This window comes from Macaca thibetana, chromosome X (assembly GCF_024542745.1).
Source record: "Macaca thibetana thibetana isolate TM-01 chromosome X, ASM2454274v1, whole genome shotgun sequence".
Lineage (NCBI taxonomy): Eukaryota > Metazoa > Chordata > Mammalia > Primates > Cercopithecidae > Macaca > Macaca thibetana.
This window is the reverse complement of record NC_065598.1, coordinates 105104857-105130644: the sequence shown is the minus strand read 5'-3', so window position 1 is coordinate 105130644 and position 25788 is coordinate 105104857. Positions and strand designations below refer to the sequence as shown.

The 25788-nt window shown below is 37.3% G+C and overlaps 1 protein-coding gene across 1 annotated transcript in view; it reads left to right on the top strand.

Moving 5' to 3' along the window:
- Positions 1 to 22222: 22222 nt before the first annotated feature.
- GUCY2F (guanylate cyclase 2F, retinal) overlaps positions 22223 to 25788 on the top strand; it is a 111042-nt gene continuing 107476 nt past the window's right edge. The window contains exon 1 of the mRNA XM_050775226.1: positions 22223 to 22443. The gene's annotated coding sequence lies outside the window, so the exon portion shown is untranslated. The remainder of the gene's footprint in view (positions 22444 to 25788) is intronic.

The window sequence follows — 25788 nt, the reverse complement described above, 5'->3', positions numbered from 1 at the left end:
AAAAAAATCTATCATCGCTCCTTGGTAGGTAATGTTGGTTTTTTTCCCCCAGTCTAGCTACTTTTCAATTATTCTTTTCAATTTGAAAAGTTTGATTCTGGTGTATCTTGCAGTAGTTTTATTTAGATTTATCTTATTTGGGTTTCATAATGTTTCTTGTCTGTGGTTTCATGTCTTTCCTCAGTTTTGGAAAGTTTTTGGCCAGTATTTCTTCATATATTGCTTCTACCCACTGTCATTCTTCTCGCCTCTGACCCTGATTGCACATATATAAAATATTTTTAACATCTCCAATGCCCTCTTTCTGTATTTTTCATTTTTTTCTCTCTATAGGATTCAATATAGATATTTTCTACTACAGATGACCCTTAAACAACACAGGTTTGAACTGCATGGGCCCATATATACATGGATTTTCTTCTGTCTCTGCCACCCCTGAGACCGCAAGATCCACCCGTCCTCATCCTCCTCCTCGGTCTACTTAATATGAAGATGATGGTGAGAATGACGATCTTTATGATGATCAAATTCCACTTAATAAATAGTGAATATATTTTCCTTATGGTTTTCTTAATAACATTTGCTTTTCTCTAGCTTACTTTATTGTAAGAATTAAATATATAATATATAAACATGCAAAATATGTGTTGATCGAAAGTTAATGTTACCAGTAAGGCTTCCAGTAAACAGTACGCTATTAGCAGTTAAGTTTTGGGGGAGTCAAATTATACACATATTTTCAACTGCACGAGGAACTGGCACCCCATCCCTTGCATTGTTCAAGGTCAACTGTAATGTCTTTTAGTTCACTAATCTGCTCGCTGTGCCTAATTTGTTGATAAGTCCATTTAGTTAATTTTAAATTACACTTCTAGAATTCTCATTATATCCTTTTTAAAAATTATGGCAAAAATGTAACAAAAATCTCCATCTTCCTGTAATCCCAGCCCTTTGGGAGGCCAAGGCGGTTGGATCACCTGAGGTCAGGAGTTCGAGACCAGCCTGACCAACATGGTAAAACCCCATCTCTACTAAAAATACAAAAATTAGCCAGGCGTGATGGCAGGAGCCTGTAATCCCAGCAACTTGGGAGGCAGAGGCAGGAGGCAGGAGAATCGCTTGAACCTGGGAGGCGGAGGTTGTGGTGAGCTGAGATCGCACCACTGCACTCCAACGTGGGTGACAGAGTGAGACCCTGTCTCAAAAAAAAAAAATTTAAAAAAAATTTCCATCTTAACCATTTTGAGTGTATAGTATAGTAGTGTTAACTATTTACATTGTTGAGAAATGGGTGTCTAGAATTTTTTTTATCTTGCAAAATGTTTTATTAATTGAATAACAACTCACCATTTCCATCTCCCCTCAGCGCTTGGCATCCACGATTGTATTGGAAAACAGAAATGCTTTCTGTTTCTAAGAGTTTGACTATTTTGATACCACATACAAGTGGACTCATGAGGTATTTGTCCTTTTGTGACTGGCTTATTTCACTTGGAATAATGTCCTCAAGGTTCATCTACATTGTAGACTATGACAAGTTTTCCTTATTTTAAATTTTAAACTAATTTTATTTATTTTTTTAATTTCCATAGGTTTTTTTGGGGGACAGGTGGTGTTTGGTTACACAAGTAAGTTCTTTAGTGGTGATTTGTGAGATTTTGTTGTGCCCATCACCCGAGCAGTATACACTGAACCCAATTTATAGCCTTTTATCCCTCACCCCCTCCCACCCTTTCCCTGAAGTCCCCAAAGTCCATTGTATCATTCTTATGCCTTTGTATCTTCATAGCTTAGCTCCCACTTATGAGTGAGAACATATGGTGTTTAGTTTTCCATTCCTGAGTTATTTCAATTAGAATAATGGTCTCCAAGTCCATCCAGGTTGCTGCAAATGCCATTATTTTTTCCCTTTCGATGGCTGAATAGTATTCCATGGTGCATGTATATATATATCACAATTTCTTTATCCACTCATTGATGGATGGGCATTTGGACTGGTTCCATATATTTGCAATTGCGATTGTGCTACTATAAACATGCATGTGCAAGTATCTTTTTCGTATAATGACTTCTTTTCCTCTGTGTAGATACTCAGTAGTGGGATTGCCAGATCAAATGGTAGTTCTACTTTTATTTCCTTGAATGTGTATACTGCATTTTCTTTATCCATTCATCTGCAGATAAACATTTAGGTTGCTTCTACCTCTTGGCCATTGTAAATAATGCTAACATGAACATGGGTGTGCAAATATCTCTTTGGCATCCTGCTTTCAAATCTTTTGGATATGTAATCAGAAATGGGATTGCTGGGTCATGTGGTAATTCTACTATCAATTTTTTGGGAACCACTACACTGTTTTCCACAGCAACTACACCATTCTACATTCCCACAAGCAGTGCACAAGGATTCCAATTTCTCCTCATCTCTGTCAACACTTCTTATTTTCTGGTTTTTAAATAATGGCCATCTTAATAGGTGTGGGACATCTCATTTTGCTTTTGATTTGCATTTCTGTAATGATTAATGAGATCGAGCATCTTTTCATTTGCTTTTTAGCCATTTGTTTATCTTCTTCGGATAAATGTCTATTCAAGTATTTTGTCCATTTTTAAATTGGATTTTTTGTTGTCGTTGCTAAGCTGTAGTTCTTTATATATTCTGGATATTAACTCCTTATCAGATATATGGTTTGCAAATATTTTCTCCAATTTTATGGATTGCCTTTCTCCGCGTTGGCTGTCTTTTCTGCTCTGTAGAAGTTTCTTAAGGTTGATGTATTCCCTTTTGTCTATTTTTGCTTTTGTTTCCTGTGCGTATGGTGTGCATATTGGAGAAATCATTGCTAATCCAATGTAATGAAGCTTTTCACCCATGTTTTCTTCTAGGAGTCTCATAGTTTCAGGTCTTATATTTATGTGTTTAATCCATTTTGAGTTAATTTTGTATATGGTTTAAGGTAAGTGTCCAACTTTATTCTTTTGTATTTGTGATATCCAGCTGAAGAAACTATCCTCTCCCCATTTTGAAACCTTGGCACTTTTGTCAAAGATTCTTTGACCATATATGTGAAGATTTATTTCTGGGTTCTCTCTTCTGTTCCATTGGTCTATATGTCTGTCTTTATACTACTAAATACTGTTTTGATTACTGTAAACTTATAATATGTTTTGATGTCAGGAAGCGTGAGGCTGCCAGTTTTCTTTCTTTCTTTCTTTCTTTTTCTTTAGACTGCTTTGGCTGTTTATAGTTCTTTGAGATTCCATATGAATTTTAGGATTTTTATTCCATTTCTGAAGAAAAATGCCATTGGGATTTTGACAGGGATTGCATTCATCTGTAGATCACTTTGAATAATATAGACATCTTAACAATACTAAGTCTTCCAATCCATGAACATGGCATGTCTTCCCATTTATTTATGTTTTTAACATTTTTTACTTCAATATTTTGTACTTTTTGATGTGCAAATCTTTTGCCTGTTTGGATGAGGTTATTTCTAAATAATTTATTCTTTTTGATGATACTGTAAATAACATTTTTTTCTTAATTTTCTTTTTGGATTGTTCATTTTTAATGTATAGAAATGGAACTGATTATGTGTTGATTTTGTATCCTGCAACTTTGCTGAATCTGTTTATTAGTTCTAACAATTGTTTTGTAAATGACATAGTTCCGGTTTCCTACATACAAGGCCATGTCATCTGTGTACAAAGAAAATTTCACTTCCTCCTTTCCTGTTTGGATACCTTTTATTTCTTTTTATTGTCTGATTGTTGTGGTTAGGACTTCCAGTACTATGTTGAATAGAAATAGCTAGAGTGGGCATCCTTGCATTGTTCCTCATCTTAGAAAAAAAAAGCTTTCAGTTTTCCACCATTGAGTATGACGTTAGCTGTGGGCTTTTCATATATGAGTTTTATTATGTTGAAGTAAGTTAGTTTCTTCTATTCCTAGCTTGTTAATTGTTTTTGTATTATAAAAGCGTATTGACTTTTGTCAAATACTTTATCTGAATCAATTGAGATAATCATGTAGTTTTTCCTTTATTCTGTTAATGTGGTGTGTTGCATTGATTTTTGTATGTTGAAGCATCCTTGCATTCCAGAAATAAATCCCACTCGTTCATTATGTATAATCCGTTTACTGTGCTGTTGGGTTTGGTTTGCTAGTATTTTTTGGTGAAGATTTTTGCATCAGTATTCATCAGGGATGTTGATCTGTAGTTTTTGTTTCCTGTTGTATCTTTGATTTTGGTATCAGGGTGATGCTGGCCTCATAGAATGAGTTTGGAAGTGTTCCCTCTTCAGTTTTTGGGAAGAATTTGAGAAGAATTGATGTGTATTGTTCGCTAAAGGTTGGTAGAATTCACCAGTGAATTCACCTCTGGGCAATTTTGTTGTTTTTGTTGGAAAGTTTTTGGTTATGATTCAATATTTTTATTAGCTATAGGTCTGTTCAGGTTTTTTATTTTTTAATTATTCAGTTTTGATAGGCTGTATATTTCTAGAAATTTATCAATTTCTTCCAGGTTACCCAATTTTGTGGTGTATAACAGTTCATCGTAATCTCTTATGACCCTTTTTCATTTCGGTGACATCAGTTGTAATGTCCTTCTTTCATTTCTTGTTTTTGTTATTTGAGTCTTGTCAGTTTTTTATTAGTCTAGAGAATAGCTTATTGATTTTATTAATCTCTTCAAAAAATATCTCTTATTTTTGATTCTTTTTTATTGGTTTTCTATTCTCTCTTTGGTTTATTTCTGCTCTAATTTTTATAAATTTCTTCTGCTAACTTTATGTTTAGTTTGTTCTTTGTTTTCTAGTGTCTTAAGGTATAAAGTTATGTTGTTGATTTGAGATTTTTCTTCTGCTTTGTGTAGGTGTTTACTGCTATAAACTTTCCTCTTGGTACTGCTTTTACTGTATTCTACACGTTTTGATATATTGTGTTTCCATTTTCATTTGTCAAAAATATTTTCTAATTTCCCTTGTGATTGCTTCTTTCACCTATTGGTTGTTCAAGAGCGTATTGTTTAATTTCCACATATTTGGAATTTTCCAGTTTTCTTGTTGCTATTGGTTTCTAGTTTCATTCCATTGTGGTCACAAAGGATACTTTGTTTGATTTCAATCTTCTTACATTTGTTAAGACTTGTTTTGTGACTAACATATGATCTTTCCAGGAGAATGTTGTGTGTGTGTTTGAAAAGAATATGTATTTTACTGTTGTTGAGGAGAATGTTTTGTATATGTCTATTAGGTCTATTAGGTTTGTAGTGTTGTCCAAGTTCTCTATTTTCTTATTGATTTTCTGTCTAGTTAATCTATCCCTTATTGAAAGCGGGGTATTAAAATCTCCTACTATTATTATGTTACTATGTATTTCTCCCTTCAATTCTGCCAATGTTTTCTTCTTATATGTGGATGGACAGGTACATATATATTAAAATTGTTATATCTTCCTGGTGAATTGACTCTTCTGTCATTATATAATGTCCTTTTTTTTCTTGTGACAGTTTTTGAATTATAGTCTATTCTATCTGTTGTAAGTATGACCACCCCTGCTCTCTTTTGGTTACTATTTTTATGGAATACCTTTTTTTCATTCTTTCACATTCAGCCTGTGTATGTCCTTATAGTTAAAGTAAGTCTGTTGTAGAGAGAATATAGATGGATCTTTTATGTTTTTTATATTCACCCAGCCAATATATGTCTTTTGATTGGGAAGTTCAATTCCTTTACATTTAAAGTGATTACTGATAAGAAAGGACTTATTATTGCCATTTTTGTGAATTGTTTTCTGTGTGTCTTGTAGTTATATTGCAATTTTGTGAATTGTTTTTTGCGTTTCTTGTAGTTATTTTGCCTTGCATTTTCTCTCTTGCTCCATCCTTTGTATTTTGTTGATTTTTTTATAGTGACATGCTTTGATTCCTTTCTCTTGTCTTTTCTTTGTGGTTGCCATGGGGATTGCATAAAACATAGTTACGGCAATCTATTTTAAACTGATGACAACTTAATTTCAGTTCTATACAAAAAATCTATTCCTTTATATCCCCTCACACTTTATATTATCAAATTACATCTTTTTATGTTTTGTATCCATTAATATCTTTTTTTTTTTTTTTTTTTTTTTTTTTTTGAGACGGAGTCTCGCTCTGTCACCCAGGCTGGAGTGCAGTGGCCGGATCTCGGCTCACTGCAAGCTCCGCCTCCCAGGTTCACGCCATTCTCCTGCCTCAGCCTTCCGAGTAGCTGGGACTATAGGCGCCCGCCACCTCGCCCGGCTAGTTTTTTGTATTTTTTAGTAGAGACGGGGTTTCACCATGTTAGCCAGGATGGTCTCGATCTCCTGACCTCGTGATCCGCCCGTCTCGGCCTCCCAAAGTGCTGGGATTACAGGCGTGAGCCACTGCGCCCGGCCCATTAATATCATTTTATAGTTATTTTTATAATTTTATCTTTAAAACTTTATACCTCAATTAAAAGTGATTTATGTACCACCATTACAATATTGGGGAACTCTGTATTTGTCTATATATTTGTTATACCTTTACTAGAGAGCTTCATATTTTTATATATGTTCATGTTGCTGTCTAGTGTTCTTTTGTTTCAACCTGAAAGGCTCTTTTTAGAAACTCTTGTAAGGCAGGTCTACTGGTGATGAACTCTCTTGGCCTTTTCCAAGATGAATATGTTTATCTGGGAAGGTTTTTATTTCTCCTTTATTTTTGAGGGACAGTTTCGCTGGATATAATGTTCTTGGTAGCTTTTATCTTTCAGCACTCTGAATATATCCTCCCACTCCCTTCTGCCTACAATATTTCTTCTGAAAATTTCTGAATAATCTCATAGGAGCTCCTTATACATAATGAGTTGATTTTCTCTTGCTGCTTTCAAGATTCTATCTTTGTCTTTGAATTTTGACAGTTAGACTATAATGTGTGTTGGTGTGGGCACTCTTCTGTGTGTGTGTGTGTGTGTGTGTGTGTGTGTTTTCTGAGATGGGGTCTCACTCTGTTACCCAGGCTGGAGTGCAGTGGCATGATACTGGCTCACAGCAACCTCTGCCTCAGGCTCGAACAATCCTCCCAACCTCAGCCTCTTGAGTAGCTGGGACTACAGGTACACACCACTTTGACAGGCTAATTTTTAAATTTTTTGTAGAGATGGGGTTTTGCCATGTTGCCCAGACTGGTCTCAAACTCCTGAACTCCAGCAATCCACCCACCATGGATTCCCAACGTGCTGGAATTACAGGCATGAGCCACCATGCCCGGCCTTGTGGGCACATTTTGGGTTCATGCTAGTTGAAGTCCATTTGATCTTTCTAATAGATTCCAGATGTCTGGTGAAAATTTTGGGAGGCCGAGACGGGCGGATCACGAGGTCAGGAGATCGAGACCATCCTGGCTGACACGGTGAAACCCCGTCTCTACTAAAAAATACAGAAAACTAGCCGGGCGAGGTGGCAGGCGCCTGTAGTCCCAGCTACTCGGGAGGCTGAGGCAGGAGAATGGCGTGAACCCGGGAGGCGGAGCGTGCAGTGAGCTGAGATCCGGCCACTGCACTCCAGCCTGGGCGGCAGAGCGAGACTCCGTTTCAAAAAAAAAAAAAAAAAAAAAAAAAAAAAAAAAAAAAAAAAGAAAAAAAGAAAATTTCCACCTTTCTTTCTATTTTCTTGAATGTGTTAATCATATTATTTAAAAGTTTTTCTCAGCTAATTCTAAAATCTGAAATACATTTGGGTCTGTTTCTATGTTTTTCTTTTCTTTTCATATTTGGTTCTATTTTTTAGCATGATTTGTGATTATTGAATAGACAAATAGATATTGTGTATAAAAAGTTGTTGACATTTTAGAAATCTAGATGATATTGTTATTCTCCAAATAATGTTAAATTTTCTTCTGGAGGCAGATAGAATTACGAATGGATCACCAGCTGGTTTTAGGCTTTGTTGAGGTTGTTGTATTTCAGTTTTACTCTTACTTTTAGGCTTATAGCCCTTACTCCTAGAATGTGGCCTCTCTTTGTTTCAACAGAAGTCCAGGAGTGGTTATCATGTTTCCTTCTTCCACTCTGGCAAGACATGAATGTTTACTTCTTCCCACTGCTACAGAGCTGTGGAGATTAACTTATCATTTTTGGCCTGTCAGTTGCTATTTTCTACTGGGAGGTCTTCTGGTAAGCCACCTCTTTAGGGAGGTAGAAAAAGCCATGACTTATGGTATTTGCTGATTTTCATGGTGTAAGTACTCCCATCATAAAGGATTTAAAGATACCAATGTAACATCATTGAATGAGAAGTTGGGAAGAGATGTGCACAATCACCTTTAATGAGCTGTTGTGAGTTGGTTTTAAGATAGAACTGGTTTGTTGGAGTCTTGTGGACATGTGTAGCTTTGGAGTCTCCTAACAATATGAGAAAGATTTGTATGCAGATTTGGGATCAATTTCTCTGTGATTCCCTTCTTTCTATGACTTTGTCTCTCAGCCTTCAACCTTACCTCAATTCAGTAGCCTGAGATCTTACCTCTGTCTCCTCATCCCAGAAATACTCATGCTTTCTCAAATCGGAAAAATATCCTTCGGTGAATGCCTGGATGAATGTGAAACTCTCCTCATGTGCATTTCTCCTTTCAAGGAAAGTAACGTATCATGTCCTGCCTGTGTTGGTTGTTCTTCAGTATCTCCAAAGACTTTGTTTAAAAATGTATTTTGTATAATTTTTATAATTATTTTCAGAGAGAGACTTAGTCAGATAAATGCTACTCATTTGTAGTTAGAAGTAGAAGTCTTTTTTCCCGTCCAGTCTGTGACTTTAAATGAAGAGGTTAATCTATTGTATTCATTGTGGTTAGTGATATATTTGGATTTGTTTATACATTTAACATTCATTTTTATCTTTTTCATTGTTGTTCTTTTGTTTTTTCTTTCTTCGCCTCATTTTTTGCTTCTTTTCAGATTGATATTTTTATGGATGTGTCTGTTTATCCCCAACTATTTTTTTCCTTTTCGACTTGAAAGTTATATGCTTTGTTTCCATTATTTTAGTTATATTCTCTTTTTCTATTTTAGAAATGTGCTGCATATTTAATAATGTTTCAATTAAATCACTATATTTGCCACCCTCCCAAACAATACAAGGACCATAGAACACTTTAATTCTGATCAGTCCACTCTGTCTTATATGTATTCATTGTCCAGCATTGTTTTACTATATTTTTGATCCCATGAATTAGATATTGTTTCACACAGTCACTATTTTAGCTTACTCATGTATTCATCACATTATAAATGTTAGATCAAGGGGAAGAAATGTAAGATATATTGACAGAGTTTCACTCTCCCAAGATTCAGGATTGAATATGATAGTATTCAAGTACAGTCATGCTCTGCATCATGATGTTTTGTTCAATGAAGGACCGCATATATGGTGGTGGTTCTATAAGATTATAATGGAAGCCAGGCATGGTGGCTCACACCTATAATCCCAGCACTTTTGGAGGCTGAGGCAGGAGGATTACTTTAGCTCAGGAGTTCAAGACCAGCGTGGGCAATATACTGGGACCCCATTCTCTACAAAAAGTTTTTAAAAAATTATCTAGTCATGGTGGTGTGTGTCTGTAGTCCCAGCTACTCAGAAGAATGAGGTGGAAGTATCAATTGAGCCCAGGAGGTCGAGGCTTCAGTGAGCTGTGATCACACAACCACACTCTAGCCTGGGTGATAGTGTGAGTGAGACCCTAAAAAAAAATTAAATAAAAATTATAATGGAACCAAAAATTCCTACCACCTAGTGATGTTATAGCCATTGTAACATCATGATGTAGTTATCTTACTTATTTATTTATTTTTTTACACATTTAGTGTAGCCTAAGTGTACAGTGTTTATAAAATCTACAGTAGTATACAGTAATGTCTTAGGCTGTCACATTCACTCAACACTCACTCACTGACTCACCCAGAACAACTTCCTTTCCTGCAAACTCCATTCATGATAAGTGCCCTATACATGTTTACCATATTTTATATTTTATATTGGACTTTTGCTGATCCTTTTCTAGGTTTAGATATGTTTTGGTACACAAATACTTACTATTATGTGTTACAGTTGCCTATAGTAATCAGTACTGTAATATGCAGGACAAGCATGTAGCCTAAACAGTAGGCTGTCCCATATACCCTAGGTGTGTAGTAGGCTATACATCTAGATTTGAATACGTGCACTCTATAATGCTTGCACAATGATGAAATTGCCTAATAATGCATTTCTCAGAACATATCCCTGTCATTATGTGATGTATGACTGCACTTGGGATTGTCATTAGTGGTCCACTAGGATGACTAATCAAAGCTTAATCTCAGTATATCAATCATGGCCTAGTTAATAAAGCAAAAATATTTGAACATCCTGAATGCACTGTAGAAGGAGTCCATGATGTAGTGGAATTGGATCCTCTGATCACTTTGTGAATAATGGATTTTTGAAATTATAGAACACATATAGTAACACCTAACCATTAGAAATAAGGGAATACAATTATCACAGTAAGCCACAGTGGCATAATGGCAACTAGAGTATTTTGGAATGGAGAGAACTGTGGTAGCTAATTGGTAACAGAATCCCTCAAATGAAATATATGGGCAGCCTATTAAAATGCTGCTTGTTTGATACATGTGGAAAAATTTTAGGTCTATTGGACAAAAATCTAACTTGAGTCAAAACAGTGGCAATTGATAGCCTCTTACCTAGTTCTTAGACTTAAGCTTGTTAATAGACTTGGAGCTTCTCAAATGGAGAGGTGGTTGGATCCTTTTGAAGAAGCACTCTATTATATGGCCATACGTATATACTGTCAATCTTTCCCTAAACTTCTCCCAAAGTGGCCTTCAGCCATGTACTAAGGGGACTGTGCAGTGGGGAAAAAAACATACCAGAATTTTAAAATGATCTATCATACACTGGCTCTGATCCATTGGAACAAGAGATCCATTCAGTGGTTATTTCTATAGACATTGAACGTATAATATGAACATATATACTTAGTAACTGGCAGAATCCCTACCTTGTTCCCACCTGAAGGATGAGGTATCTTATGGTAGGAAGTGGCCAAGTAAAAGCCCTTGGAAATTCCCTTCATCCCACTCAAAGACAATAAACCAAAAGCAATACCATATCTCTGGAGGAACTGCAGAGATAAGACTAGAGAGATGCAGGGGTGATAACTTCTACCTCATCCCCATTTAACTCATCTGATTAACTGGTACAAAAGTGAGATAGGTTGTGGATAATGACTGCAAATTGTTACAGACTTATTCTGGTGATGATGCCAGCCATAGCTCCAGTTCTGGATATGGTATTTTTACTAAGGCAAATCAACACAGATTCTGGTCCGTTGTATGCAGCTGTTGACTTGGAAAATGCTTCCTCTTCCCATTCCTCTCAGTAGTGAAAATCAGAAGTGGGGATGACTGTTATGTTTTTCCTTGTTCCCAGAGCTATTCTAATTTTCCTATTCTGTATCGTAATATAGTTGAGAGGGATCTTGACCATCTTGATATCCCACACTTCATTATTGTTCTATTAAATTGACAATATTATGCTAATTAGATTTCATGATCAGGAAGTAGAAATAAAACTAGATACCTTAGTAAGATATGTTCATATATATATATGGTGGGACATAGTTCAAGATCCTGTCATGTAGATGAAGTTTCTAGTGGTCCCATTTGAAGCATCTTGAGATATCCTTCTAAAAGGAAAGTTGCTGCACTTTGCACTGCTCATCGTAAAGAAAAAGGCTTAACGTTTGGTGGGCCTTTTTGGATTTTGAAGGCAATGTACACTATATTTGACCATGTTTAATTAGGTACTGAAGAAAGGCCCAGTGCAGAAAAGGGTCCAGATTGTGGGGCAAGTTGTGCTGCCACTTCGGCCTTATGACTAGAAAATAATAATAAGGATGAGTCTACAGAAGACAAAGTTTCTGAAAGATGTCTCTGGAAATCTCCAATAAAAATATCACATTGCAGACCAAATGCTTGGAGTAAGTTCCTGCTCTCCTTGACTGACAACAATTCTCTGTTTGAAAGTCATCTACTAGCTTGCTATTAGACCCTGGCAGGAACTGAATTCCTGACTATGGGACATAAGGAAACTATATGACCTGAACTTCTCCTTATAAATTGGGTGTGTTAACTGATTAACTGAATCATGAAATGAATATATTCATCAGTATTCTGCTATAAAATTGAAGTGGTATCTACAAGACTGAGCACAGGCAGGTCTGAAAGGCATCCACTTGAGCAGGTTATTTAACACTCCTATGGTTACTTGCTCCTGGTACTTTACCAATTTCTCCTGAAACATACTCCTATGGCCTCATGAAGATTTTCCTATAAAGAATTGCTGTGGTTTAAATGTTTTTGTCTCCTCCAAAACACATGTGTTGGAAACTTAATTCCTACTGTAACAATATTGAGAGGTAGGACCTAATAGAAGGTGTTTACCTTATGAGGGCTCTGACTTTGTAAATGAATTAATGCTGCTATGAAAAGGGTTGGTGGGACTGGGTTCTCTCTCCTGCTTTTCTGCTAGGTCAGGACATAATGTTCCTACCTTCCAGAGGATGCAGCATTTAAGTTGCTGTCTTGGAGGCAGATAGAACAGGCTCAATCCTGCTGGCACCTTGATCTTGGACTTCTCTGTGCCCAGAACTGTGAGTGATTAAATTTCTGCTCTTTATAAATTACCCAGTCTGTGGTATTCTGTTATAGCAGCACAAAACAGACTGAGACCAAAATTGGCACCAGGGAAGTAGAGTGTTGCTATAACAAATACCTAAAGATGTGAAAGTGGCTTTGGAACTGGGTAATGGGTAGAAGGTGAAACAGTTTTGAAGTGAATTCCACTGGCCTCCCACTGCTCCCAATCATGCATTCAACATTCCAGCCAAACCACGTGACGCTCTATTCTCTTTGGTTACACCAGTTCCTCTCTCTGAGTTGCTCTCCTCTTTAAGCTCTGTTAAAATCCTATCTATCTGTATTGATCATGGTCCTTTGTTAGCAAGTAACAGAACTGACCTTGGCTGTGGTATGTAGACTGCAGATGCTCATACATAATAATATTCTCCTCTTTTGTTTGGACACCCATCTAGATTACATTTCCCTGTCTACCTTGCACCAAGGTATGGTCATGTATCTAAGTTCTGGGCAATGGAATGTGAGCAGAAGTGCTATGTGCCATTTTCCATAAAAATCTCCCACATTTTATCCTGCCAGTTGAATGCAGAGGACTTCTAAGACCTGGAAGAGAGGAGAGCCAAAGAATGGAAAGAGCCTGGGTCCCTGAGTAGACCCACTCTGGGTAGGACATGAATGGGAAATAGACTTTATATATATATATACACACACACACATATATATATATATATATATTTTTTTTTTTTTTTTTTTTTTTTTTTTTGAGACAGAGTCTTGCTCTGTTGCCCACGCTGGAGTGCAGTGGCCGGATCTCGGCTCACTGCAAGCTTCGCCTCCTGGGTTTACGTGATTCTCCTGCCTCAGCCTCCTGAGTAGCTGGGACTACAGGTGCCCACCACCTCGCCCGGCTAGTTTTTTGTATTTTTTAGTAGAGACGGGGTTTCACCGCGTTAGCCAGGATGGTCTCGATCTCCTGACCTCATGATCCGCCCGTCTCGGCCTCCCAAAGTGCTGGGATTACAGGCTTGAGCCACCGCGCCCGGCCTGAGGCTTATATTTTAAAGCCACTGCAATTTGGCAGTTGATGTATTATTTACCCGAATTAATACACTGGCTAGTCAAGGAATTTATTTGGAAGACAATGAGTTAGCTTGCAGAAGGAATAATTAAACTAGCAAGTCTCAAAAAAGATGGAAATCATGACATCATCCAGGATCTATATGGAGGGACTTAATGAGCTACTTTTCCAGGTGCATTAGACCCTTATCACATTGCTAATGAAGACATGCCCAAGACTGGGTAATTTATTAAGAAAAGAGGTTAAATTAAGTCACAATTCCACATGGCTGGGGAGGCCTCAGGTAACTTACAATCATGGCAGAAGCCACCTCTTCAGAGGGTGGCAGGAGAGAGAATGAGTGCCAGCAGGGGAAATACCAGATGCTTATAAAACCATCAGCTCTCATGAGACTCACTCAGTATCATGAGAACAGCATGGGGAAAACAACCCCCATGATCCAATTACTTCCACCTGGTCCCGCCCTTGACATGAAGAAATTATTACAATTCAAGGTTGGAATTTGGGTGGGGACACAGAGGCAAACCATATCACCAGGGCACCATTGGCACTATGAATCAGCTCTGTTTTTCATCTTTGCATTGCTTAGCTCAAGATTCAAATTCTTAGGCAAATCCAATTGACTTGGTTTGGACCTAGTGCCCACCACTTTCTTGGTCAGAGGAGGGCAGGGCATATTGATTGGCAGTCCCCGAATGCTACACACCATGGGAGAAGGGAGTCTTCCAGAGGGAATAACATAACTGGTACTCAGAATATCATACAAAGTAGTGGTGAACCTTAGACTTTATGTGGCCCACTATTGAATTATTAATTTCATTTATTGTATTTTTCATTTTCAGAATTTCCATTTGATTCTTTTTATAGATTCTAGTTTTCTGGTGAAATTCTCCACATTGTTTTTCATTTTCTTGAATATTTATGGTCCATGTCATATAACTGCAATAACTTGGTCATGAAGTCTGTTCCTGTTGCCTACTTTTTTTTTTTTTCTTCTTGGTGCTGTTTCTTGGTACATTAGTTAGGTTTTCACTGAGTGCCAGACTTTGTGCCTAAAAAAGTATATAGACTCTAGATGATCTTATGTGCTCCAGAGAGGATTCACCCTATATTTTGCCAGGCAGCGGAAGGGCAAATTATCTTAATCTTTTCAGCCACTGAGCTGACCTGAGGCTGGTTTGCAGTGTTTGCTAGACTCAACCTATTTCTAGTTTACTCCATTGCTAGGATGTAGCTCTCCAGGGATCCCAAATGAAAACCCGGGATAGATGTTTCCCAGGGACACTCCTCCTTGAGAAGTTCTGAACTTCAATTTTTGTATCTTCAGCTCTGTGAATCTTCCCGAAACTCCGCTCTACTTTTTAGCCGACTCTGCAGGGCTTACAATCTTTTGCCCTGCGCAACTTAATTGGCAATTTCCAGGAGTGGAAAAGTTGTGCTAAGTGTCAGGGTCACTTTCCTGTGCTGCTTCTCTCTGCAGTTTCATGGCCGTTCAAATCCTGGCTGGCCTTGGCAGACCTTAAACTTCAATTTTGTACTCCGAGTCCTGTGATATTATCTAAAGCTCTGTTGACTTCTCTGCCTCATAGGAGCCACCCTCTACCCAGTTTCTGGACCAAGAATTGAGAAATACCCTAAGGGAAAAACAACATGCAGAAAGTTGAGCTGATTTTGATGAGCTTCCCTTCTTTCTCGGTTCTTACCTCTCAAGGCCTGGCTCTCTGACGCTTTCAAAGAGGAACTTTTTGGGGAGTATTTCACCTGATTTTTTTCTAGTTGTTCTCAGCAACAGCATTAGTTTGCTACAAGTTGCTGTATCTTAAAACAGAAGTCCCTTGTGTGATAAAATATTTTAACAAGTATTAGGCCTCCAAGAATTTTCTTGTATATTTATTTTATTTATGAGATTCATAACTGGGATGAGAAACCAGCTGTTTGCATCACCTCAGATATATAATGTTTAATGGTGATAATGATGACAGTGTGTGTACCAGTCAGGGTTCAGGGCAGAAAACAGAAACCACGGTAAGTTTGTTAAGCAGAAAGGAATGTGCTTGCCTCTTTAATTACAAAAATGGAATCATACAGACCATTTCCTTAAATGTATCATGGCATACTTTCAGATCAATAAATGGACAACCTTTTCTTTTTAAAACAATTTTTAAATTTTTTAGTTTGATTTATAGTATTCTGCAGCATGGATGTTCTGTAATGAATGTAACCACTCCCTCGTTGGTGGGCATTCAGGGTTTCCTGAGGTTGTTCTCTGCCACTAAAATAACACTGCAATAAATATCTTTGTGACAATGCATGTTAATGCTTTTATTTCCGTGCAAGAGAATTTTCCAAGTACAATTGCTAGGTCAAAGTGTATATATATTTTTATATTGTAATATATACTGTTAGATCATGTTCCAAAAAGTTCCTAACAATTTACAGGAAGGAATTTAAAACAGGGTACTGAGTACTTATAAGATTGCTGGAAGGTCTACAGGCCTATTTCACAAGCATAGTTCCAGAAAAATATGGAACTGAAACTTTAAGGGAATTACTACCTTTGATGTCACCCGTAGAGCTCTGCCAGAATCAAGAACCTGCTATTTTCTCGTTTGCAGCAGCTGCAGCTGTTTCCGAATACTTAGGGAGCTAGACGAAGAGCATCCAATAGCTGTGACCCCGTGATTAGAAACCAGATCAGGATGCTGCTATTGTTGACTTTGGTGGGGATAGCACATCACTTCCTCTTGATACCTAGGAAGGTGGAAAATGAACACTGCAGAAAACCTCATGTATACAGATAGTTTTTCAGCCCACTTTTAACTGCCGAACTTCATATAAGTGCATCTACTTGGTGACATCTAATACACATGCAAAATCTTAGGTACAGAAGATTCTGCGGTGGAATGGAAGTGAAGCAAGCCAATCCATAGTATTAGCACAGTTTATAAGCACTATATAGCATTATTAACTACCTGCTTCTGCATAAGACTGTGCAAAAACACTAATTTTGGGGGATCCTCTGTCTACCACTGGACCTTAGAAGCAGGGAAAGAGACAAGGAGAAGATTCACAAAGCAGAAAATGTGTATGACTTATAAAATTATGAGAAAATAATTTTAAAATAACCCAATAGTAATAGAAAAATAGATGTTAATACCAAACATCTGTTTCTGGCCTATACAATTGACAAATATAAATTTGAGACAACCTGCAGCTGGTGACAGGGCAATAAAATGGACACTTTTATTTTATTGACCATTGGTGAGAGCATAAATTGGTCCAAATATTTTGGAAAGTAATTGGACAATACATGTTAAGCACCATTACTGATATTCATACACTCTGACTCAGCAATTTTACTTCTGGGAATCTATCCTAAATTAATAATCCTAATACACTGAAAAGAGGTTTATATTTAACGATATGCATTGTAGCATCATTTATAAGAGGGAAAATTTGGAAACTACCTAAATATATAATACTAGAGGAATGATTGAGTACATTTTGGAACATATACAAAATTTAATATTCTGTAGCCATAAAATAATGCATAAGTGAAATGATAATAATGTTAACCAGATTCTTTTATTTTAATCCATTGAGCACTACAAGGACAATACCTAAGGCCTACGAACTTCCCAAGGATCTGCCAAAGGGGTTTGAAGCTTGACAAAAGCTATTGGCTTCAAAATATGAAGATAACTGCAAAATCAAAGTCTATAAATGTTTAAGTAAATGTCAAAAAATGTAACTCATCATTTTTATAGATTATTACATTTTGTGTTCAGAACAATTTTGACACATTGGGAAAATGGTTGGTTAGATTGTATCAGTTTGTAAGAATTCTTTAGTATATATAATCTCTGCTAAGAAGCATAACTGATAATAAATTTCAAAGGCAAAATTTTAAAATCGTCTCAAATTTTTAGCAAAAAATATACTTATTTAACATAGGATACGGGGTGTGTACATGTCAAAGTATATGTGATAAAAAATGTAGAGTGGAGCTTCTAAAAACAAGAGTGCCATGGGATTAGCATGGTCTAAAGAAATGCCATGTTTTGAGCACCCACTGTGTGCGACACTTAATATGCATCATTCTTTTTAATCCCCACAACAGTGCTGGGAAATAGTTCTGTTTATCATAATTTCTTTCATTTGAGGAAACCTAAGGCTTTAGGGAAATTAAGTAATTAACCTCAGGTCACACAGCTGGGGAATATGGAGCTGGGATTTGAAGGCAAGTCAGTTTGACTCCAAATCCTGTGCCCTTAGTGAGAACATAGGTACGTTTTAATGTCAAATTAAAAAAAAAAGTTTACAAAATTGTATACCTGGTTTGAGTTTAACCTTGGAAAAATACAGGATTCAATACAAACAAAAAATTTTTTCTGGTTTTTACTGTTCCGAATTTTCTAACATATTTTTACAACAATCAGGCAACTTGTATTAATTTCTAAAAAAAATTGATCTTAGAGGAGTTTGATAATAGTGGTAAAATAGTGACATCTTGCGGCTATATGGTGTCATTACAACCTTGGCGTTACTTTCAGTGTGGGAGCTGACTACTAGAGGGCAGCACTGAGATCTATTCGGGTCACGTTTTCTGGGCTGAATGTGGCAGAAAGCTGGGTCACCTCTCCACTCAAAACTGAAGAAAAGCAAACTCATTTATAATGCCACAAACACACACACATATATGTAAACAAAATAACGTATACTGTAAATATGCAAGCGTAATACACTTCAATAACTTCTTTGCATCCTGAAGCAGTATAGCAGTTATTCAGCGTCAGGCCCTGGAACCATGCTACCTGAATTTGCATCATGGTTCCACCATTTATCAGCTGTGTGACTTTGGCCAAAATACACAAACTTCCTGTGCTTTATTTTTTTTTTTCTCTATCTCTAAAGTGAGAATAAGAATTTTCTCTACCTCTTAGGGATGGTGTGAGAAATAAATGAAGTAATGCTAACAGTGCCAGTTGAAAGGAGACACTCAAAAACCGGAAATTATCATTTTGCTTGTTGCCCAAAGCTATTCTACTTTTATGAAACAATATATGTCTTGCTGAGTGCTATAAGTATTTGTTGAGTACTATAAGCAGACAGAGAATTTTGTTATTACTACTGAATTAGAAAAATAACTTTCTGTCAGGTAGGGTTAGGTGAAAAATCTAAAGGAAAGTCAAGAACCACATTTCAGAGCCCTCACTGGAATGAAGCAAAATGTGTAAGTTTGCCTAACATCCTTTCTTGTAGTTTCCCTCTCTAATTCTAATTTGTCTTCGTCCATCACCTCCCTTGTTCCGCAGGTTCTCACTTTCCCCAGGACAAGGAGCTACTTGTCTAAGCCTTATTCTGGATGATTAACTAGAAGCACACCATCCTGAATCATTTTTATACCTCATGCCCCAGCCCTGCATCTTAGTCTCCAAAGGAATACAAGGATCCTAGGCTAATATTATGTAAGGCCATTTCCCATGGTGTATGTAATTAGGAGTTCCCTGTAGTGTTTAGTAGTAATATATATTAAATGTAAAAGGGCTACATTTTTTTTTTCCTTGCGGCTAATGTTAAGAGGAAAGCTAAAGTGATGTGACTGGCTTCATAGTTTTGTGGAGGGAGAGGGTGCTATTTTGGATTCTTTCATTCCATGGCACCTGAGGAAGTAAAGATCATCCAGAGAAGATGAAAATTTTGTAAATTGTTACTTTTCTTTTTTTTTTTTTTTTTTTTTTTTTTTTTTTTCTTTTTTTTTTTTTTTTTTTTTTTTTTTTTTTTTTTTTTTTTTTTTTTTTTTTTTTTTTTTTTTTTTTTTTTTTTTTTTTTTTTTTTTTTTTTTTTTTTTTTTTTTTTTTTTTTTTTTTTTTTGGCTTTGATATTGGAAACATAGAGAGGAACGGATATGAGTTCCAACAACATCTAGTAGAATCCATGAACATTCTGGTGCTGTGAGTCTGTGAGAACACTAAGGTCAATACTTAATCATACAGTGTGCTGATGTTTCTGATAGCAGTTCTAAAAGGTGTGTAGGAATAATTCTTAAGTTTGTACTTGCAAATGGATTTGAAGTATCTGTATAATTTTAGATTCATGAGGACCCCAAATGGTTTTAGATTTCTGTTCTAAAATCATCTTTAATTATACTGTAACTAAAACTTAGAGATCCAATGGGAATTTTTGAGTTTATGGATAAATCCAGTGAGCCCCATACTGTGATTAAGAGGCAGTGGTTAAGAGCTCTGACTCTAAAGTTAGATTACTTATTTTCACAGGTGGCTTCACCACAAACTAACTGTATGCCCTTGGGCAAGTTACGTAATCTCTTTGTGCCGCAGTTTTTCATCTACAAAATGTGGATGATGATAATACCTACCCCATAGGACAGTTGTGATGATCCATTGAGTCAGTATATGTAAAGCCCATAAAGCAACAAGTGTTTGTGGAACTCTTAATCAAAAGAAGCAAATTCACTTTAGAAATTTTATTTATGTGCCAATTCCCAGCTATTTCTACCTATAAATTTAGAATCTTATGTCTATTCAGGATTTTGGAACATTCCTTGAATGATGGTCCCTTGAACATCCTAGTCCTCATCAGAACCTTCTCATAAAATCCATGCTGGAGTTGCTCATGGCACCATGCAGCAGTAGATACAGAATGCTAACTGGGGCCCTCACTTGCACCAGTATTCCCATCAGGTCACCTGAAATTCTACAATTAGGGATTGTTTCCTTTGGGTAGTCATGGTGTGTTTCTGGAGACCCTGTTAGAGTGCAAGCAGTCTTTGGAGGGATAGCACAAAGGTGCATTAGTGGAATACATCAAGGATAAATGTGAGCTTTCTTGGAGCCAAATGGTTTAAATTTTCTGGCTCTATTACCTACTAGAATTAGAGTGTCTGAGTTCAAATTCTGTCTTTACTGACCAGTGGCTGTGTGATTTTCGGTAAGTTACTTTAACCTCTCTGGGCATCTGGGAATTCAAATAGTATCTATCTCATGGGGTCACTGTGGAGATCCAAGGAGACAGGGCTTCCGAAAATGCCTGTCACATCATCGGCACTCAGTAAGTATGATTATTGCCTAATTTATCTCAGTCTTGGCATCCTCATTTATAAAATGGAAAGAATGGGTAATATCTACCTTCATGGTTGTTGTGAATATAATGTAAGATAATGTACATATAAAATACCTGTCATACTTAAATAAAAATATTGATGGATAATAACAAGTGTTGGTAAGAATGTAGGTAAAAAACCCTCATATATTGCTGGTTGGAATGAAAAATGGTGCATACACTTTGGAAAACAGTTTGCTAATTCAAAAAATGTTAAACATAGAGTTATTATATGACCCAGCAATTCCCTGGGTATATGCCAAAGAGAAATAAAAACAATATGTCCATATAAAAACTTTTACACAAAGGTAATAAAAGCAGTATTCACAATAGCCCAAGGTGAAAACAACCCAAATTTCCACCAACTGATAGTGTGGTATATCCAAAAAAGTAGAGTATTATTTGGCCACAAAAGAAGTGAAGTACTGATACATGCTAGAACATGCATGAACCTTGAAAATGGTATGCTAAGTGAAAGAAGCCACTCACAGAAGATCACATGTTGCATGATTCCATTTATATGAAATGTTCAGAATAGGAAAATCCATAGAGAAAGTAAATTAGTGGCAGCCTGGGGCTAGGAGGAGGAGAGAAATGGGGAGTGACTTTTAAACAAGAATAGAATTTCTTTGTGGGGATAATGAAAATGTTGCACAAGTGTTTGAATATACTTAAAAGACCCCTACATTGTATACTTTTGTGGTAGATAAATTATATCTCAATACAACTATTATTAAAAAACATTACTCATTTAATAGAAGTCATTTTTGGCCCTTAACATCTCAGTTCGCACATTGGGAATCCAGAACAGGGCCCTGAGTGAATGGTGCCCAGGACAGAGAGGAACTTATTAAGGAAAAGGAATACATCTAAAGTATGGGAGAAACGATGTCTCTGTACAAAGGTGTAGAGGGAAGTAGGGAATCTCTCTTGGAAGGAAAGGCAGTGAAGGCACTTAAGGAGAATAGGAGAAGGAGACAAAATTCACCTGCTTTGAATTTTGCAGGGAGCCAGCCTGGATCACCTTTTATATGCTAGGCTGACTCACAGCTGATGAATGTTTTGGCATTTAGAACTGTCCTGGAGAAAGGGCGATTGGTGGTTATTAGACAGAATGGAAAAAGGAAGAACACAGAGGCAAAATCTGAGAGTTTGTGTCTGACTTTGAAAGGTAAAAGAAGGCAGTAGTCTGTGGAGGACGTATTTATCCAGAGGACTTTAATTGTTAATCTCTGGGTCATTGCATTTAGGTCAGCACTAACTCTGCTACAGGTGGGATCAATTTAAAGGATTAGAAGTGTCACTCTAAATCCTAATCCAAGTCTTGGTCTGCGGATGCTGAAGAGTGATTTTCAAAACGTTTACTAATGCTTTCAACTATTTACCCCATTAATGGAATTTATCAACAGACTGGAGTCCTTGACAGGATTGTGAATGCATAGAGGATGCAAAGAAATGGGCACACTGAGGTAGCTATGCCAGTGGTCTGCATGCGCAGGCAGTAAACTGAAGACATTTGAGCGGTGAATTACTTGGTGAGTAGTTGACAGTCCTTGTTTATAAGAAAGATTGTAATGGGGGAAATAAAACACAGCCCACCTGGGAGCTGAGACTCTGATTGAGATACATTAGTTTTACTGCAATATGTAGTAAAAAAAAAAAAAAAAAAAAAAAAAAAAAAAAAAAAAAAAAAAATTAAAGAGTAAAGGAAAGACGGGTTAAAGAGAGCCTTCGAGATACTGTAAGTCAAGATTTGAGCTCAAAGGCTCTCATCCAAGCTTTCGTTTGGTTTGTCTCATGATTCCTTTTTATTTCTTCCTGATGTTGTCTTATACAAGCTGTTAACTTGATTCAGGCTGTAACTAGAAAGACAAATTAATCTTTCATAGAAGTCCTCGGCTTGACAAGCTAGTATGAGGAACCATTTCCCTCAGAGCTATTTGTCATAGTCTTTCTTTGTACATGTTTAAAGAACAGTGGTTTTCTGTGTGAAGCCAGGCTTCCCACCAGATTGTGAAAACTACCTGAAATGAAATTACACATCCCTATGCTCTAGCCGCTTTCCATAGAAGCCTGATCCCATGCAGGTGTTCATACCTGAGTAACCTAGGCAATGGCCCCAGAACAACTGTGGGTCACTAGTATTCTATTTCCAAAATTTCATACCTTCAAACTTTGTTTTAGTTATATCCACATTTCCCATTAACCCCAGGAAAGCCTTTAGTGAGCTAGTTTTTTTCCTTAAACCGAAATCAGCAGGTGGAAGTTCAAGGCATCCTCCCCCTATCTTGCCCCTTTGTTTCCCTCCCTCCCTTCCTTCCTTCCCTCCCTCCCTTCCTTCCTTCCCTCCCTCCCTCCTCTTCTTTCCTTCCTTCTTTCTCTTCTTCCCTCCTTCCCTCTCCCTTCCTCCCCCTTCCTCTTTTCCTTCCTTCTCTCTTCCTCCCTCCCTCCCTCCCTCCCTCCCTCCCTTCCTTCCTTCCTTCCTTCCTTCCTTCCTTCCTTCCTTCCTTCCTTCCTTCCTTCCTTTTTTTTTTCTTTTTTAAAGAATAAGTTTCCTTCTGTGAAATATTGAGTTGGGGGATCAAGACTAAATCCTATAGCAACATAAAACTTTCTGGTTGTCCAGGGAGTCCTAACGGAGCTAGAAATATCACCAAATACATCACACCGGTACCAGAAAAAATGTAAGGGCAGACCTTCAGCTTGGGGAATGTTTATCTTGCAGTTAACAAAGGGAAAAGAGCAACAACTGAGAGTGAATGTCAAGGGGCACTTTGTGGCATGTGGCCTGAGGAGGGACCCACGTCGTACGAATTTGAGAAATGGTATAAAAAAGCCAACTTTTCAGAATTTGGGGTGGGCATTGTGCTTAGGAGTGACCTGGATTATAACACAAAAATGCCAGCCTTAGACCTAGAATGGACAGTTAATCACTTTGATCTGAGGGGCACCAAAAGTTTCTTCAGTTTTTTACTCAAAAAGTAGTCCATCCTCCTCTGCCTACCTGCAACTGATGCTTGAAATAGACATTATATTATTAGAGATTAATTATTTCGGCATAAACTTCTCCCCACCCCTTATGAGAAAACAAACATCACTGGTTGGGGAGCAATAGAGGAAAGTGTCAAATATTATCATTGATTTACATATTAGTGCAAATCATTTAAAGAGTTTCTTTAGAGTTGTTTTTCTCTCCATTAACGAGAGGGCAGAGAGAGCTGTACTAGAATTTTGAAGATGAACTTTATCCCTTGATAGTTTTGCCAAAGGTGGGTCCTGATTAAGGCTTAAAATAGAGCATTTTAAATAACATGGTAACACAGAACATTTTATTTGTGCTCCGTATCTCCTCTTCAGTGTTAATTCAACACATATTTTTGGGGCACCTACTATGTGTCAGGCACTGCGAAGGGCACTGGAGATTTAATGTTAAGCAAAAGCAAGCAGGGAACTTACTAACTTGGTTTTCTCCCTCCTGAGGTACGTGCTTGCTTTTCTTGTTTAGATTTCTTGGCCAGACCCTTATACTCTCCCATTTTTTTTTTTTTTTTTTTTTTTTTTTAGTTAGTCTTAGCACGGACCAGCTTCTCAACATGTGTTTGTTATTAATGATAATAAGATAACCAGTGATTTTAGGAGCCCAGGTTTTCAGTGTAGCGTAACTCCAGCATTGTGGGGGAGTGGGGTCTTCACATCACAGATGCTTGACAGAGGATTCTAGGCCAAAATTTAAAATGATCAGGAACTGGATCTACCAGATAGAAGCAAGAGCAAACTACTTTGGGGGAATCCAACTCCAGTGAGAAGCTAATTCGAGCAGCAAATGTTAGAAAATGTTGAATGAACTCAGCAGTTTCAAAGTGCAGAGGTTTAGAAAAGTAACTGCCTAGACAAAGTACACAATCCCAGGATGGATGGAGGTCAGAGAAGAAAGGGACTTGCTGATCTGCTAGTCCAGCTAAAGGGGAAAAAGGAGAGACCTAGAGTAGGCAACAATCTGTTCGGGTCACACAATGAGTCGGTGCAGAACTGGGTCCAGGACCCTGGCCTTCTGATTCCCAGTGGAGTCCTCTTTCCAAATAGCAAGGAAGAAGCAGTGTTTATTGAAAGAAAACTGTGTGCTTAGTATTCTAACTTATTTAATTCTTTATCTCAAAATGATTAAATTTACCCCCATTTTGCAGATGAGGAAGTTGAAAATTGGGGCTAATATGCTGAAGGGTGTACCCTCAAGATTTCCATTCTCAAAGATTAGGATTAGCTTTATATAGAATGCAGTGGAACTGGTGTTCACCACCCCCAGCTGTGCAGCACTGTGCACTGAGTGAGGAGTAAGTGGGCAGTCCCAGGGCTAGGCTTGAACACTAGTAGCAAATTACTTCTGGTTGGATAATGAATTTCTGGTGGCTCCTCCCAATTTACTCTGCCCCTCCCCAACTCTACCTAATTTATTCTTTCATGGGTGACTGGGGGAACTTCTTTAAACTGCAAATGAGTGATTCAAACTCAGTTTGATTAATATAGCAGGTATAATAATGGTGGTCTCATTGACTTCATAGATGAGGGGCTATCTGCAGAACTTCTATGTAGTATAGTGCTCAATCAACTGGGGTGAAAATCTCCATTCTACCATGGTTTGCCCTTAGGCAAGTTACTTACCCTTTCTGAGCCTCAGTTTCATCATCTGTAAATAGTGATGATAATGACACATACTTCAAAGGACTGTGATGAGTTTTTTAAATTCAGTTTTTAAAATGAGACAATACATGGAAAGAGTGTAGCCCAGCGTTTGACACACAGCAAGAATTCGGTATGTATCTTAGACTTTGTTATTCTAAGTGCTAATTTCTGGATTAAATGCACAGATACTGGGAAAGAAC